This window comes from Lepus europaeus, chromosome 18 (genome assembly GCF_033115175.1).
Source record: "Lepus europaeus isolate LE1 chromosome 18, mLepTim1.pri, whole genome shotgun sequence".
Lineage (NCBI taxonomy): Eukaryota > Metazoa > Chordata > Mammalia > Lagomorpha > Leporidae > Lepus > Lepus europaeus.
Genome location: NC_084844.1, coordinates 15444737 through 15461388, shown reverse-complemented (window position 1 = coordinate 15461388; position 16652 = coordinate 15444737). Strand labels below are relative to the sequence as shown.

Below are 16652 nucleotides of genomic sequence, written 5' to 3'. Positions count from 1 at the left end.
ATAAAGGTAAACAAAATGAAATGTGCCCCTCCCTGCTTAAACACTCATTATCAGGCTGTTACCTGATAAGAAAGGGTGGGCAGAAAAAAATCCACTTTTCCCATGAACTCATATATATCATCTGTCTGTCAATTGAAGTGGTTCATAAAAAATTAATTCTTCACTAATATGCATAGAGAGTTTTATGAAAACAGAAAGAGGAGGTTAAAAGTTATTTGTGACTGAACTTCTCTGTGGACTCCAAAAGGTAAAATTATTTTACCACCCCTACTAAGTATTCAGTTAGGAGTAGGGAACAATTGGAGGAGGACTGTGTGGAAAAATCTACTTTTCCAAATTATTACTTAGATGATTTCAAACAGTTCTTCCAAAATAGCCTATTGTTTATTTGTGGTCTGTATTTAATTATGCCCCATTAGCAAAAAGCACAAGTTATTAAATATGTTTAATTTTAATTATTAATTTGAAACTCTTTTATGTATCTGTCAGTTCTGTGTGACTTGGTTTGAGCCAGTATTTTTTTTAAAGGTTTATTTATTTATTTCAAAGTCAGAGTTACACAGAGAAGGAGGGGCAGAGAGAGAGAGAGAGAGGTCTTCCATGCAGTGGTTCACTCCTCAATTGACCTTAACAGTCAGAGCTGTGCTGGTCTGAAACCAAGAGCCAGGAACTTCTTCCGGGTCTCCCACACGGGTGCAGGGACCTAAAGACTTGGACCATCTTCTACTGCCTTCCCAGGCCACAACAGAAAGCTGGAACAGAAGTAGAGCAGCTGGGACTCAAACTGATGCCCATATGGGATACTGGGACTGCAGGTGGCAGCTTTACCCACTATGCCACAGTGCTGGCCCTGAACCAGTATGTTTTATAATTATAGGTGTCAGAATTTTAACCGTTCATGCATATGCCTAAGTATGTCACTCTTGCAGCATGCCAAAATCTATAGAATCCTATTTATAGGTTCCAAGAAGGCAGAGTAGGGAGGGATCTTACTGCTCTATAAAAAAAAGTAGAGAGTGCAGTCTCAGGGAAAAGTTAGAGAGAAAACAGCAGAGGAAACTCCATGCAAATTAGAAGGTCACGGTGCAACTACTCAGAGGGTGTGGAGACCCACAGCTCAGGACTCCAGCAGCTGAAAGCCTGCGCAACAGCGTTGGAAAGTGAGGTGAGAGCAGACAACAGCAGCCCAAGACACTCATGCTAAAGCTGCAAGAATAGGCCGGCAACGTGGCTTAACAGGCTAATCCTCTGCCTTGTGGCGCTGGCACACCGGGTTCTAGTCCCTGTCAGGGCACCGGATTCTATCCCGGTTGCCCCTCTTCCAGGCCAGCTCTCTGCTATGGCCCGGGAAGGCAGTGGAGGATGGCCCAAGTGCTTGGGCCCTGCACCCGCATGGGAGACCAGGAGAAGCACCTGGCTCCTGCCTTTGGATCAGCGCGATGCGCTGGCCACAACAGCCATTGGAGGGTGAACCAACGGCAAAAAGGAAGACCTTTCTCTCTGTCTCTCTCTCTCTCTCACTATCCAGTCTGCCTGTCCAAAAAAAAAAAAAAAAAAAAAAAAATTAAAGCTGCAAGAATAGTCTAAAGAGAGCCAGGCTTGAAGCCCTGTACTTGCCAAACTAGAGGAGAAAAAAAAAGAAAAAGGAGGGACACAATTCTCTCTCACTGATCACTTTACAAAGGTGTCCCACAACAAGCTGATAGAGTACACATTTTGGCAATACATAACAGTTGCACGAGCTCGTGTCTGTGTTCACCAACCAACCAAGTTGAGACTCCTGACTCTGGTTCGGAGAGCTAACGGGACTGGGAGCTCATAACTGGGGAAACTTCTGTGCTGGGACTGTGGAAAAAAAAAATGAGGCATTGTGGAAGAACTGACCGAGTAGCTGAGAGTTTGGGCAGTCACTGTGGGAGGCTCCAGACAGTCAGGGCTTCCTGGTTACCTGGTGAAGAACATTGCTGAGGAATCTGAACCTATAGTGAGGACTGCACAGATCCTTTGTGTGTTCCTTGGGGAAGAACAGATGAATATTATACCCACTGGGGCTAGTGATCAGGCACTGATCTCCTTTGAGGAGAGGAGCTCAAGTGAGCAGAATAAACTTTTCCGATTTTTTTTTTTTAAAAAAAGAGAGATTTACCATTCCAGACCTGGGTGTGTCACCTTAGATACACCCCTCACCCTGGAAAACTGAACAGAGCTCCCTTGCACACCCACTACAAGCCTCTAGATATTCACTGAAAGCAGACTCTCCCTAGATCTACTAAGTCAGTACAAAGATAAAAAGTGCCACAGCAAAAAAAAAATAAATAAATAAACCAATGAGTATCTCCACAAATGCCAAACAACACATGCACCAATTCAAGAAACAAGCATAAGGAAAACAACATGATGCCCCCAAAAGAACATAACACTTCAATACTAGATTGTGAAGATGAGGAGATTGAAGGAATACAAGAAATGGAATTCAAAAAATTGATCCTAAGATTACAGAGAAGAAATCGGAAGCACATACATGAATTAATGAAATCCCATACAGGAAATGAAGCAGAATTCCTCCCATGAAATTGAGATCTTAAGGAGAAATCGAAAGAATTCAACAGAACAAATAAAAAATACAGTGGAAAGCCTTAACAACAGAATCTTTGAAGCAGAAGAAAGAATATCAAACTTAGAAGACAAAGACAAGAAATTACAGAGTCAAACCAAAAACAAAAAGAAGAAATTAGAAAATTAAAAAATACTGTTTGGCAACACTCTGGCCTCAGAATCAGCCCTTAAGGCATTCGGATCTGGCTGAAGCCCATGAGAGTATTGTAGGCATGGAAAGCCAAGATACCATGGAAAAGAAAAAAAGAAGAAGACCTAAATGAAAGATCTCTGTTAGTGAGATCCCAGTGGAAAGAATGGGGCCATCAAAGAAGGAGGTACCTTTCTCTGAAGGGAGGAGAGAACTTCCACTTTGACTGTGACCCTATCGGAATAAGATCAAAGTCAGCGAACCCTAAAGGCTTCCATAGCCCTGGCAGCTCATGACTAGAGCCTAGGGAGATTACTGACGCCATGAACAGGAGTGTCAAATTGTTAAGTCAGCAACAGGAGTCACTGTGTACTTACATCCCATGTGGGATCTGTCCTTAATGTGTTGTCTAATGTGCAGTGATGCTATAACTAGTACTGAAACAGTATTTTTACACTTTGTGTTTCTGCGTGGGTACAAACTGATGAGATCTTTACTAATTATATACTGAATCAATCTTCTGTATATAAAGATAATTGGAAATGAAAAAAAAAAAAAACCTGGTGTTAAATTGGAAATGGCATAGAAAAATTTTTTGAAAAAAATATTATGTAGGATCTCTGTCTCTAATGTGCTGTACACTCTTATCTAATGCTATAACTAGTACTCCAACAGTATTTTTTTTCACTTTGTGTTGCTATATGGGGGCAAACTGTTGAAATTGTTACCTAATATATACTAAACTGATCTTCTGTATATAAAGAGAATTGAAAATGAATCGTGATGTGATTGGAAAGGGAGAGGGAGTGGGAAAGGGGAGGGTTGTGGGTGGGAGGGAAGTTTTGGGAGGGAGAAGCCATTGTAACCCATAAGCTGTACTTTGGAAATTTATATTCATTAAATAAAAGTTTAATAAAAAAAAAAAACAGTGATATTCCAACCTGAAAAAAAAAATACTGTTTGGAATCTACAGGATACTATCAAAAAACCCAGCATACAGATTATAGGAGTTCCTGAAGGCATGAAAAGAGAAAAGGGATTAGAAGGCCTTTTTAGTGAAATAGTAACGGAAAACTTTCTTAATTAGGAGAAAGAAAGGGACATCCAAATACAGGAAGCACATAGAACTCCTAAAAGAAATTACCAGAAAAGATCTTTACCACAATACATTGTAATCAAACTCACCACAGTGAACATAAAGAAAAGATTTTCAAATATGCTTAGAGAAATTCCAGATTACTTTCAGAGGATCTCCAGTTAGACTCATAGCAGACTTCTCATAAGAAACCCTACAGGCTAGGGGAGAATGGAAAGATGTATTTCAGGTTGTAAGAGAAAAAAAAAACCTGTCAAGCCAGAATACTATACCCTGCAAAGCTCTCATTTATGAATGAAGGTAAAGACCTTCCATAACAAACAGAAATTGAAAGAATTTGTCACCACCCATCCAGCCCTACAAAACATGCTTAAGGATGTGCTACATATAGAAACATGGTCATCACTATGAAAGAAGGTGAAGGCAGAAAGTCTCCCAATGAAAGTACAAAAGGAAATTCAAAGTTAAAAATATAAATATTTAGGTAAAAATGGCAGGGCAAAGTCATTACTTATAAATGGGCACCTTGAATGCAAATGGCCTCAACTCTGGGGTTTAAAGAAACAGACTGGCAGAATGGATTAAAAAATAAAACCCATCTATTTGCTGCCTACAAGAAACACATCACACCAAAAAAGATGCATGTAGACTGAAAGTGAAAGGATGGATAAAGATATTCCATGCCAACAGAAACCAAAAAAGAGCTGGTGTAGCCATCCTAATATCAGACAAAATAGACTTTAACACAAAAAGTATAAAAGAGACAAAGGGTACTAGGTAATGATTAAGGGATCACTTCAACAGGAAGATGTAACTATTATAAACGTGTATGATCCTAGTTATAGGGTACCTGGCTATTCAAAAGAAATGTTAAGGGATCTAAAGGGAGACATAGACTTCACTACAATAGTAATGGGGGACTTCAATACCCCATTTTCAGCAATGGACAGATCAACCCTACTTATTTCCAGGGATTCATACACTGCATTTTTTATTTGTTTTATTTAATTTTTCATTTCCAGTATTTCATTTTTATTTCTCTTTAAGATCTCCATTTCATGGGAGAAGTTTTCTTTCATGTCATGTACAGATTTCAATAATTTATGCACTTGCTTCTGATTACTTCCAAGTAATCCTATGATCAATTTTTTGAATTCCATTTCTGGCATTTCTTCAAACTCTTCATTTTCACATTCTAGTATTGAAGTTTTGTATCCTCTTGGGGGTATCAAGTTGTCTTCCTTAGTCTTGTTTCTTGAATTGCTTCATTTATTGGGCATTTTTGGAGGTACTCATTGGTTCAATTTTTATTTTGTCTTGTTTTTCCATGTGATGGCTTTTATCTTTGGGCTATACCTCTGTGGCTTAGTGGAGTGTCTATTTTTAAGTGAATACCTAGAGGCATGTGGTGGGTGTGGCCAGTGAGCTGTGTTAGTTGCTCCAGGGTGAAGGGAGTATTCAAGGGAACACCCAGGTTGGGCTTGATAAATCTCCTCTTTTTTTACTAGAGGGAAGGTTTTTTCTGCTCTGTTGGTGTCATCTCATGCTCACCTCCTCTCCTCAAAGGAGACTAGGACCTTGGCACTAGCCCAAGTGGGTATAATATTCATCCATGCTGCCATAAGAACCACACAAAGTATCTGTGCAGTCTTCAGTGTAAGCACTGATTCTGCTGAAATGACTCTCACCAGGAAAACAAGGAACCCAGAGCATGTAGAGCCTCCCACAGTGACTGCCCTAAATCCCAGCCACACCCAGAGCCCTCCTAAGTAGCCATGGTGTTTTCACAGTCCTGGCACACAAGCCTCCCACAGTCAAGAACACGCAGCCCCCTGATATTTCTCCCAGCCAGACTCAGAGGCCTCCACTTGGCTAGTTGCCCGGTGTGTGGACACAAGCTGGCTCAGCTGTTACTTATGTCCAAAATGACACCTGCCCTCCCTCTCTGATAGAGAGAACCATGCCCCCCCTTTTTCTCTTCTAGTTCATCAGGTACTTTGTCCCCCACAGATCTCCATTCTGGATTCCTGCCAGGCTCTTCCCACAGCTTTATTGCCAGTGTCTTGGGCTGCTGCAGACTGGTCTCACCTCACTCTAAATCTGGTGCTGAGGTTCTCAGCTGCTGGGGTCCTGAGTTATGTGTGCCCACACCTTCCACATAGTTCCACAGTGTCCCTCTAGTTTGTGTGGAGTTTCCTCTCCTATTTTCTCCCTAACTCTCCCGCTTTTTAAAAATTAGCTTCTCCTAGACTGTAGCAGTAAACTCCCTCTATATTCTGCCATCTTGGATCCGATCTCCTATTTAGTCTTTATAATAATCTTATTCAAAGATATTTGTAAAGATTTCACTTCATCAGATCTTTGAAAGGATGCATAACACTCCACAGAAAATGTATATAAAAAGCTTTCAGTAAGTATACAGCAGCACAGAAAATAGAACAGAGGTCAGCACAGAGGACCTGCAGCCCTCCAGGTTCAGCTCCCCAGGGCCCCTTCCTAACCACTTAGTGGTATGCTCTCTGTCCCTTAGAGTATAAGCTACCAAATTTGATGCAAAGAGTCTTTGTTTCAAGAGAGCTTTCAAAAGATTTCCTATGAGGATTCTGGTACCACTACAGTCACGTACCCAAGCAAGGCTACCCATGTAATTCCACCAAGTGTGAATTTTGATCAAATTAGTCCTGGATGCTATCCAGGGATTTTCAGACTTTAAACAGCAAATATCTTGGACAAGAATCGGCACAAGATTTGTATGAATCCCTGGAAATAAGTAGGGTTGGCCTAACTAGCTGTAAAATAACTCTTATCTTACATAATAGAATAATAATCTTTCTTAGACTTAGAAAACTAAGACTCAAAAATAGGAAACAGGCTTCTACCCTAGGAGTTAAGATGCCTGCATTCCACACTGGAGGATCTGGGTTCAATTATATCAGCTCTAGCTCCTAACTCCAGCTTCCCACCAGTGCACGTGGAAGCCACAGTGATAGCTCAAGTAGCTATATCCCTGACACCCATGTGAAAGATCTGTATTGAGTTCCAGACTCCTGAATCCAGCCCCAGTTTGCCCCCAGGTTGCAGGCATTTGGAGAGTGAACCAGTAAATGGGAATTATGTCTGTCTGTGTGTGAACTAGCAAATGGGAGGGGTGTGGCTACATGTGTCTGTGTGTCCCACTTCACCCCCATGCTTTTTTTTTTTTTTTTTTTTTAATAAAAGAGGAGGTCCTGGGTCACATGAAGAGACAAAACTAAGACTCAGATTTCAAAACCAGTGGTCCTAACTATTACAGTGTTTCATAATCCCAATAATTCTGTCTCAGGACATATGACATAAAACTATTATCCAGCATTAAAAATTTAGTCATCAACAAAAGTATATTAGTGTGTCAAGATATTTATTACTATCAGTTTTTTAAAATATAAACAAATATAAACCAATTTTCAAATGTGAAAAATACTTGAATAGCATGTTGTTTTTGTGATTCTTCAGTTTTTCTATATATGGCCTCTTTTGCCACAGAATTGCCCTTCTGGGTTCAAGGATTTAGCACTTGTCTTTTTTTTTTTTTTTTTTTTTTTTTTTTTTTTTTTTTGACAGGCAGAGTTAGACAGTGAGAGAGAGAGACAGAGAGAAAGGTCTTCCTTTTTCTGTTGGTTCACCCCGCAAATGGCCACTATGGCCGGCGCACTGCGCCGATCCAAAGCCAGGAGCCAGGTGCTTCCTCCTGGTCTCCCATGTGGGTGCAGGGCCCAAGCACTTGGGCCATCCTCCACTGCCTTCCCGGGCCACAGCAGAGAGCTAGACTGGAAGAGGAGCACCTGGGACAGAATCCAGCACCCCTACTGGGACTAGAACCCGGGTTGCCAGCGCCACAGGTGGAGGATTAGCCTAGTGAGCCACGGCACCGGCCCTAGCACTTGTCTTAATCACTGTATCCTGACATATACTAGTTTCGCAATAAAAATTTCCTGGATGGTTAGGTGACTGGAATTAAGTCACTCAAATCTGTGAAAAGCATCAGTGAAGCATAAAATTCCTAAATGCGAATGGTTATTCAGAGAATTTTCCTTCTGCTATCTTGGATGAGTTATTTGTTTTCAACTTTCTATACCTCAGTGATCCTGGACCATCGAGCATTCAATAAAGCTGATACATTAATACTTTCAAAAAGTATTTAATAACATGGCTAAAAAACCTTTCTTACTATAAAATTTAGTACTTAAGTAATAAAATAGGATCCAAAGGCCACTAAATAACTTTGTCTTTTTGCTTCAAATTAACTGATTCCCAAAATTTTCCACCACCAATCTAAGACTACTTTAATAATCTTTATTAATAGATCTCATGTCTTAAAAACTTTGTCATCACCACTCTATTCATGAGAGTTTCTCATTTTAGATTTATAAAATATAAATTACCAGTGTGCTGGTCTACCAGGCACTTGGTCTTGAGAGATGTGTGGGCCATTCTGTTATCAGATGCCAAATGATGAACCATTTTTCCTCTAAATCAAGATATATCTGTTGTGATACTTCCATTTTTAGCTCTAATTTTACTGATTTGGGTCAATGAGCTGGGAGTAGAAAAGGCTGGCCCTCTGTCCCAGGATGAGTCAAATTTTAGCCTCAGAACCCACTTGGAGGAAAGCAGTAAAAAAAAAAAAAGTCCTTGGGCCCTGAACCCATGTGGAAGACCTGGAAGAAACTCCTGGCTCCTGGCTTCATATAGGCACAGATCTAGCTATTACTATTTGGGAAGTGAACCAGCGGATGGAAGACTCTGACTCTCTCTCTCTCTCTGCCTCTTTCTGTAAATCTGCCTTTCAAATAAATAAATCTTTTTAAAAAGAAAAAAATATATATAAATTACCTCTGCCAAAGTTTCTGTTCAAAATGAGGCATCTAGTGTTGTTACCCTTAATATGATTCTAGCTTACAGTTAATTTAGTTGGTCTCTGGTAAACATTTAATTATTTTTAAGTTTAGAAATATTAGAAATAGAAAAAACCATTACTGCCTTCACAGACGTTTAAAAATAGGAATGTTCCAGAGTTTGGAACCTACTGAATTTGCTCATGGGTTATCTGTAGAAGGAGAAGTGTTTCTTATAGCAGGTTTTAAGACCTCACAGAGAGAGTCAAGTAAATCTTATTTAACTCCAACTTGAAACCTAATGATAAATTTCTGTTTAGCCTGCACTGCGGCTCAATAGGCTAGTCCTCTGCCTAGCGGCGCCAGCACACCAGGTTCTAGTCCCGGTCGGGGTGCCGGATTCTGTCCCGGTTGCCCCCCCTTCCAGGCCAGCTCTCTGCTGTGGCCCGGGAAGGCAGTGGAGGATGGCCCAAGTGCTTGGGCCCTGCACCCGCATGGAAGACCAGGATAAGCACCTGGCTCCTGCCTTCGGATCAATGCGGTGCGCCCGCAGCAGCGGCCATTGGAGGGTGAACCAACGGTAAAGGAAGACCTTTCTCTCTGTCTCTCTCACTGTCCACTCTGCCTGTCAAATAAATAAGTAAATAAATAAATAATTTCCATTCATACACAACAACAGCATGAAAAATACACAAATGTTGGGGCTGGCAGTGCCACCTGCAGTGCCAGCATCCCATATGGACGCAGGTTCAAGTCCTGGCTGTGCCACTTCAGATCCAACGCTCTGCTATGGCCTGGGAAAGCAGTGGAAGATGGCCCAAGTCCTTGGGCCCCTGAACCCAATTGGGAGATCCAGAAGAAGCTCCTGGCCCCTGGGTTCGTATCGGTGCAGCTCCGGCCATTGTGGCCAGTTAGGGAGTGAATCAGCAGATCGAAGACATCCCTCCCTCCCTCCCTCCCTCTCCCTCTCCCTCTCCCTCTCCCTCTCCCTCTCCCTCTCCCTCTCCCTCTCCCTCTCCCTCTCCCTCTCCCTCTCCCTCTGCCTCTCCTTCTCTCTGTGTGTAACTCTGACTTTTGAATAAATAAATAAATCTTTTTTAAAAATACACAAATACAAGATTAAATAACAGACATTTTACATGTAGAAAAGTCTTCTGGGAAACATTAGTTTCCATTCTCTAGCTTTCACAGTAGTGACCCTAGCAGCTGTGTGAACTCCAACCTTCTAGATAAAAATTACAAAGCCAGATGAAGTACCACATCTTTATACCAAATGAAATTATATTTTATTTAGATTTTACTGAAAGAAAAAATGCTTATGTTTTAATGAGACAGTTTCCAGAAACTAGGATAAGTGTACATCTGTTTAAAAAGAAAACACACAAGAGACATAAACATGCATACATAATATACACCTGTAACCAAACATTGAACACAGTTTAAAATTATGATTATAGGCCAGCGCCTTGGCTCACTAGGCTAATCCTCCGCCTGCGGTGCCCCATTTGGGGTGCCGGTTCTGTCCCGGTTGCTCTTCTTCCAGGCCGGCTCTCTGCTGTGGCCCAGGAAGGCAGTGGAGGATGGCCCAAGTGCTTGGGCCCTGCACCTGCATGGGAGACCAGGAGGAAGCATCTGGCTCCTGGTTTTGGATCGGCGCAGCGCACCAGCCGTAGCTGCCATTTGGGAGATGAACCAATGGAAGGAAGACCTTTCTCTCTGTCTCTCTCTCTCTCTCACTGTCTAACTCTGCCTGTCCAAAAAAAAAAATTATGATTATAAAACGTGCCAGTGTTGTGGTGTAGTGGGTTAAGCTGCTGCCTATAGCGCCAGCATCCCATATAGGCTCCAGTTTGAGTCCTGGCTATTCCACTTCGGATCCATCCCCCTACTAACGCACCTGGGAAAACATCGGAATACAGCCCAAGTGCTTGGGTCACTGCACCCATGTGGCAGACCCGAAAGAAGTTCCTGGCTCCTGGCTCCTGATTTCAACCTGGTCCAACCTCAGCTGTTGCAGCCATTAGGGGAGTGAGGCAGCAGATGGAAGACCTCTCTCTCTCTCTCTCTCTCTCTCTCTCTCTCTCTGTGTGTGTGTGTATGTGTGTGTCTGACCCTCTCTCTGTCTGTAACTCTGCCTTTCAAATAAGTAAAATGAAATCTTTAAAAATAAATTTTAACAAATAAAACATGCTATGAAATGCATAAAAATTTCATTGGGGAAGGTGCAACATTATGGTTAGTTGCAAAAAGTTTATGAACTATTTGGCCATTCATGATTAAAAAAACTGAATATATGAAATGAATTTTTTAGGTAAAATGGGTAATTTGGGCACAATTTTAAATAATACACTAACTTTACGTTACTTGAAATTTTGAATTAGCTTTAGAAATAGTTTAGCCAAGGTTCCCAACATTTTCACCAACAAGATTGCCTTAGCACATGCTCCTTAGCACACAGAATCTAAGAGGAAAGCTTTTGTGCTAACACTTTATTAAGGGAGTACAAACCAAGGAAGCAAGTGCAAACCAAGGAAGAAAGAGTAAAACAGAAAAGGATAAAGAGCAAAGAAAGGTGGAAGAGGTAATTATTGGACCTTCTGTCGTCTTCAGTAGACCAGTATCTCTGAACATTAAATGGGAGAATCCACAGAAGATTTATCCACCCGTTCTCGTCTCCTGTTGGTCAAAGTTAGCCCCAATGGATAGTATCTACCCCCATTCTTCTGTTGCACAACTCTAGTAGCCCTACTGCATTTCATGCCTCTGTGGCAACAGTGAAACTGAAGGACAGAGGATAGAAAGGATACAACATTGACATTAGATAAGGCATTGGTGGACTTGTGTCTGTGATCAACACAAAGGATTAGAAGTGTCTAGCACAGCCAAACCCTCATTCTGGAGCTGGGGCATTAATAGCACAAACCTACCTGTAACTCAAGGAATAGTTCAAACTATGGTTAAGGTCACTGGCAAGTAAGAACAGGCAGTTGGCTTATTTAGGGTGCTGCCTTAGTCTGTTCAGGATGTTACAACAAAAATACCTTGGAGTGAGTAAGTTATAAACAACATAAATTTATTACACACAGTTCTGGAGACTGAGATTGTCAGGATCAAGGTGCCAGCAGATCTGGTGTCTGGTATAGGCCTATTCTTCACAAATGCCACTTTCCAAGTGTCCTCATGTGGTAGAAAATGCCAACAAGCTTCCATGGGCCTCTTTTATGAGGGCACTAATCTCATTCATGAAGGCTGCATCCTTATTACGTAATCACTTTTCAGAGGCCTTCAGTATTGTCACATTAGGCATCCAACTTCAACACATGAATTGAGGGAAACAGATTCAGACCCTAGCAAATCCCAAACCAAATAAATTCCAACCTTTATACCACATAGATCCAGTAGTGCCCATTTTGACATTTTGGAATATGATGCTCTCAATTCTTTCCAGAGAGGGGAGGTCCAAATGCAGTCTTTCAAAGAAGTGTTTAATGAAAATCTCCACCAGAAACTCAGAAGGACAGACATTTGTTCAGTAGTCAAGATGTCCTTGGGACCCATGCCTACCTTTCCAGGATGCTTTGGTTGCAGTGCCTAAAATGCTATCTTTTCCAGCTTCCTGCTAACACGCTCCTATATGGCAGCATATGATGGCTCAAGAAGCTGGGTCCCTACCACTCACATGGGTTCCAACTGAGTTCCTAGCTCCTGGCTTCTGCCTAACCAGCCCTAGCTGTTGTGGGCATTTGTAAAGTAAACCAGAAGGTGGAGGAGATTCTCCCCTCCCCCCTCTCCCCTCTCCCCTCTCCCCTCTCCCCTCTCCTCCTGCTTTCACCATTCCTATTCAATATGGTCCCGGATGTTTTAGCCAGAGCCATTAGGCAAGAAAAGAAATCAAAGGGATATAAATTGGAAAGGAGGAAATCAAATTATCTCTATTTGCAAATGACATGATTCTATATATAGGAGAACCAAAAGACTCCACTAAGAGACTATTGGAACTCATAAGAGTTTTGTAAAATGGCAAGTTATAAAATAAATAAATCTTTTCAAAAAGAGAGAGAAAACTTTTAGGGGCTTCATTTATAAGGATACTAATGTCATTCATAGCCATATCACTTCCTAAATGTCCCACCTCCTAACACTATCACATTGAGGGTTGGGATTTCAATATATGAATCGTAGGAGAACAAATATTCAGACCATAGCGGCTGAAAACTTGAAACAACCCAAATGTATACCAGCTAGAAAATGAATAGATTGTGAAACATCCATTTAAAAAAAATGGACTACTGATAATACAACTTCATGGATAAATGTTGAAAGCATTTGACTAACTGAAAGAACCTGGAAACAGAAGACTGTATACCTTATCATTCAATTTGTATGAAATTCTAGGAAAGACAAAACAGTAGTGATAGAAAGCAAATCATTGGTTGCCAAGATGTGATCAGGGGGAAAGAGGAGGATATATTGTAGATAGTTGGAGGGATCTTTTGGTATGAGGCAAAGTTGAAAGTTACATACTGGAAATATTTGTCAAAATTTCATTTTGTATATAAGGTTGGCAAATTTTGTTGTATATAGATTATTCATTAGTAAAGCTGACTAAAAATTTACATGCATTCCACATGATATAGTAATTCCACAATGGCATTGCTAAAATAAAGTGAAAATTTGTATTCAGATAAATACTTACACTTGAGTGTCCATAGCAGCAGTATTCACAAATAGCCAAAAGGTGAAACAACCCAAATGCCCATCCGTAGGTGGATGGGAATAGATAAACAAATTGTAGCATGACATAAAACTGGAAAAGCAAACAAAGGTAGAAATGATGTTGTGATACCTGCTACAACATTGATGAACCTCTAAAACATTATGTTTAAAAAAAAAGTTGGGTGAAAAACAGTCAGTGACCGAAGGTTGCATGTTATGCATTGCACTTACAAGACATAGAGTAAGTAAAGCCCTAGAGATAAATACAGATTAGCCACTGGTTGGAGTTGTGGGGGAGGGACAGTGACCGCTTAATGGATGTGGAGTTTTGTTTTGGAACTTGATAGATGTGACAGCTACACAGCACTGTGAATGTACTAGCTGCTGTTGAATTTGTTCACTTTAAAGTGGGTAATTTTGTGCTACGTGAATTTAACCTAAGTTACACATACACATACACACACAGGGTTAACCTCACAGGGTTAACCTCCAATTTTCTTTGGATAAGAATTTGGAATGTTTTACTGTAGTAGCATTGTAGAGTCCTTCCTCAACATGCTTCAGCTTCCTTTCCAGTCAGTGAGCTCTGGTCTATCAACTAATTTAGATCTGGAAATAGGAACTGGTTTTTCGTTTTGTTTTGTTTTACTGTGGCTAACATTAGCCTTTTTTTCTTAAAAAAAAAAAAAAAAAAAAGCCAGCGCCGTGGCTCACTAGGCTAATCCTCCGCTTTGCGGCGCCGGCACACCGGGTTCTAGTCCCGGTCGGGGCGCCAGATTCTGTCCCGGTTGCCCCTCTTCCAGGCCAGCTCTCTGCTATGGCCCGGGAGTGCAGTGGAGGATGGCCCAAGTCCTTGGGCCCTGCACCCCATGGGAGACCAGGAGAAGCACCTGGCTCCTGCCTTCGGATCAGCGCGATGCGCCGGCCGCAGTGGCCATTGGAGGGTGAACCAACGGCAAAGGGAGACCTTTCTCTCTGTCTCTCTCTCACTATCCACTCTGCCTGTCAAAAAAAAAAAAAAAAAAAGTCAACATCCTAGTTTATTGTCTACCTTGTCACTAGAAACACTGTCGCTAATAGCTTTTCATCAGAGCACCCTGGTTACCTTTTCAGCCTTGTTGTTCTTTATGAAAATGAATCCTCTTTGCATCTGAGAATTACATGCTTCCAGCTGGTCTGTACATCCTCACTGAGGTTAGAGTCCATATCCATGGTGACATCTCCTAAACAACCTAGTCACCATCACACATCTCAAAGATACCAGTATTCCCATCACTACCAGTACACTTCTTATCGCCTTAGTGAAAGTGTCCTGTGAGCCTCCCAGGGGACCTGGAAAGCCGCTGCAGCCATTGGTCTTGCATTCCCTTCTGATCCCCATCTCCCTGAGCCTCCTGACTCATTTCTCAGTACCTTGCCAAGAATTTAGAACTGATCATTTCCCACCTAATGCACTACAGGCTATTATCAAGCTTTAGGGAATCATTCCAATGAATACCTCCTTTCTCTTCTCTATCTCTTTATCTCTGCTTTATTGCACTTATTTGGCACTAAAACATGGTCAGGTCTTTTTCCACCTCCCTAGCATCTCCCTCTTTCCCTTTACAAATTTACTGAAAAAATTACCCATACCTTTCCTCAGCTTCATTGACCCCTCTCTTTGCAACCACTGGCATTCCAATTTTTGCCTCCACTACTATATCCAAAATATTCTTTACCAGATCACCTCCATATAAAGAGTCAATAACAATTTTTAGTTTTTATTATATTTGGACTTTCTTGAAATATAGCACATTGTTTCCTTTTTGAAGAAACTCCCAGATTTTTTTACACTCGCCTGGTTTTCCTTCTCTCTCTGCATATTCCTTCTCAGGCTCTTTTGCAGGCTGTTCTTGCTGTGCCTAGTTATGTTTGAACAGATTTCATTTGTAGGCCTTCCTCTCGTCTCATTCTACACACTTCTTCTTTTTTTTTTTTTTTTTTTTTTTGACAGGCAGAGTGGACAGTGAGAGAGAGAGAGACAGAGAGAAAGGTCTTCCTTTGCCGTTGGTTCACCCTCCAATGGCCGCCGCGGCCAGAGGTGCTTTGTGACATATCTGATTTCCTTTTTCATGTGAGGTCCAAATCATGTGCCCTCTTCTATTTTAATTCTTAGAGTTGAATTTATAAAATTTATAATATTTTTACTTCTCCACCTTTTTCTAGGTCACTTAGGTTTCTTTCTCCATAGCCTTTACCTTGTATGACAAAAAAAAAAAAAAAAATAGCTTTTCTTTCTTAAGGAAAAACCCAGATTTTTCTTTGTAATTTATCTTCTTATTACTATAAAATCATCAACTCCATCTAAATCTGTGGTGACAGAATCTCATTAAAAATAGTTGTGGAAATTATCTAATGAGCTTAAGTCTTTTGAAAAGAATAGGCACATTTGATACCTAAGAAGAGGGACTGGGGGCCGGTGCTGTGGCGTAGCAGGTAAAGCCGCTGCCTGCAGTGCCGGCATCCCATATGGGCGACGGTTCAAGACCAGGTTGCTCCAGTTCTGATCCAGCTCTCTGCTATGGCCTGGGAAAGCAGTGGAGGATGGCTCAAGTCCTTGGGCCCCTGCACCCACATGGGGGACCTGCAAGAGGCTCCTGGCTGCTGGCTTCAGATTGGTGCAGCTCCTACTGTTGCAGCCAATAGGGGGGTGAACAAACAGATAGAAGATCTCTCTCTCTCTCTCTGCCTCTCCTTCGCTCTCTATGTAACTCTGACTTTCAAGTAAATAAATAAATCTTTAAAAAAAAAAAAAAAAGGACTGAGCTAACACTTAAACATTATCCTTCCAAGATGACATCTTTCTTATTCTTCATTTATAATTGTTGCTAAGAATGTTTATAATCCAAATTTTAATATTTTTAATGATGTCATTTCTGAGGTTGTTGAAAATTTTCCTGGTAGGCTTAAATAAAATTCCAGAAGAACTTTTGTTTTTTTATTTAATTAGTGGACTTTCATATGCAAGGGGTCTTCAAAAATCATGGAAATTTCACATATCTTCTAATTTCATTTTTCCACGAATTTTTTGAATTGTCCTCAGATAGGGTTAGAGCTATATAGAGGAGCTGTGCAACAAGGTCCTGTATTGCTTCCTTATTTAGGCAGGTTCTTTCTCCTAGACTAATTTCTACTTTATAACCATATATTTTATTATGATTCTTTGTTCATATGAACAGCC

General features: G+C 41.1%; 1 protein-coding gene across 15 annotated transcripts in view; it reads left to right on the top strand.

The window, feature by feature from the left end:
* TANC2 (tetratricopeptide repeat, ankyrin repeat and coiled-coil containing 2) overlaps positions 1-16652 on the top strand; it is a 449007-nt gene that overhangs the window by 263303 nt on the left and 169052 nt on the right. The gene's annotated exons all lie outside the window — the stretch shown is intronic.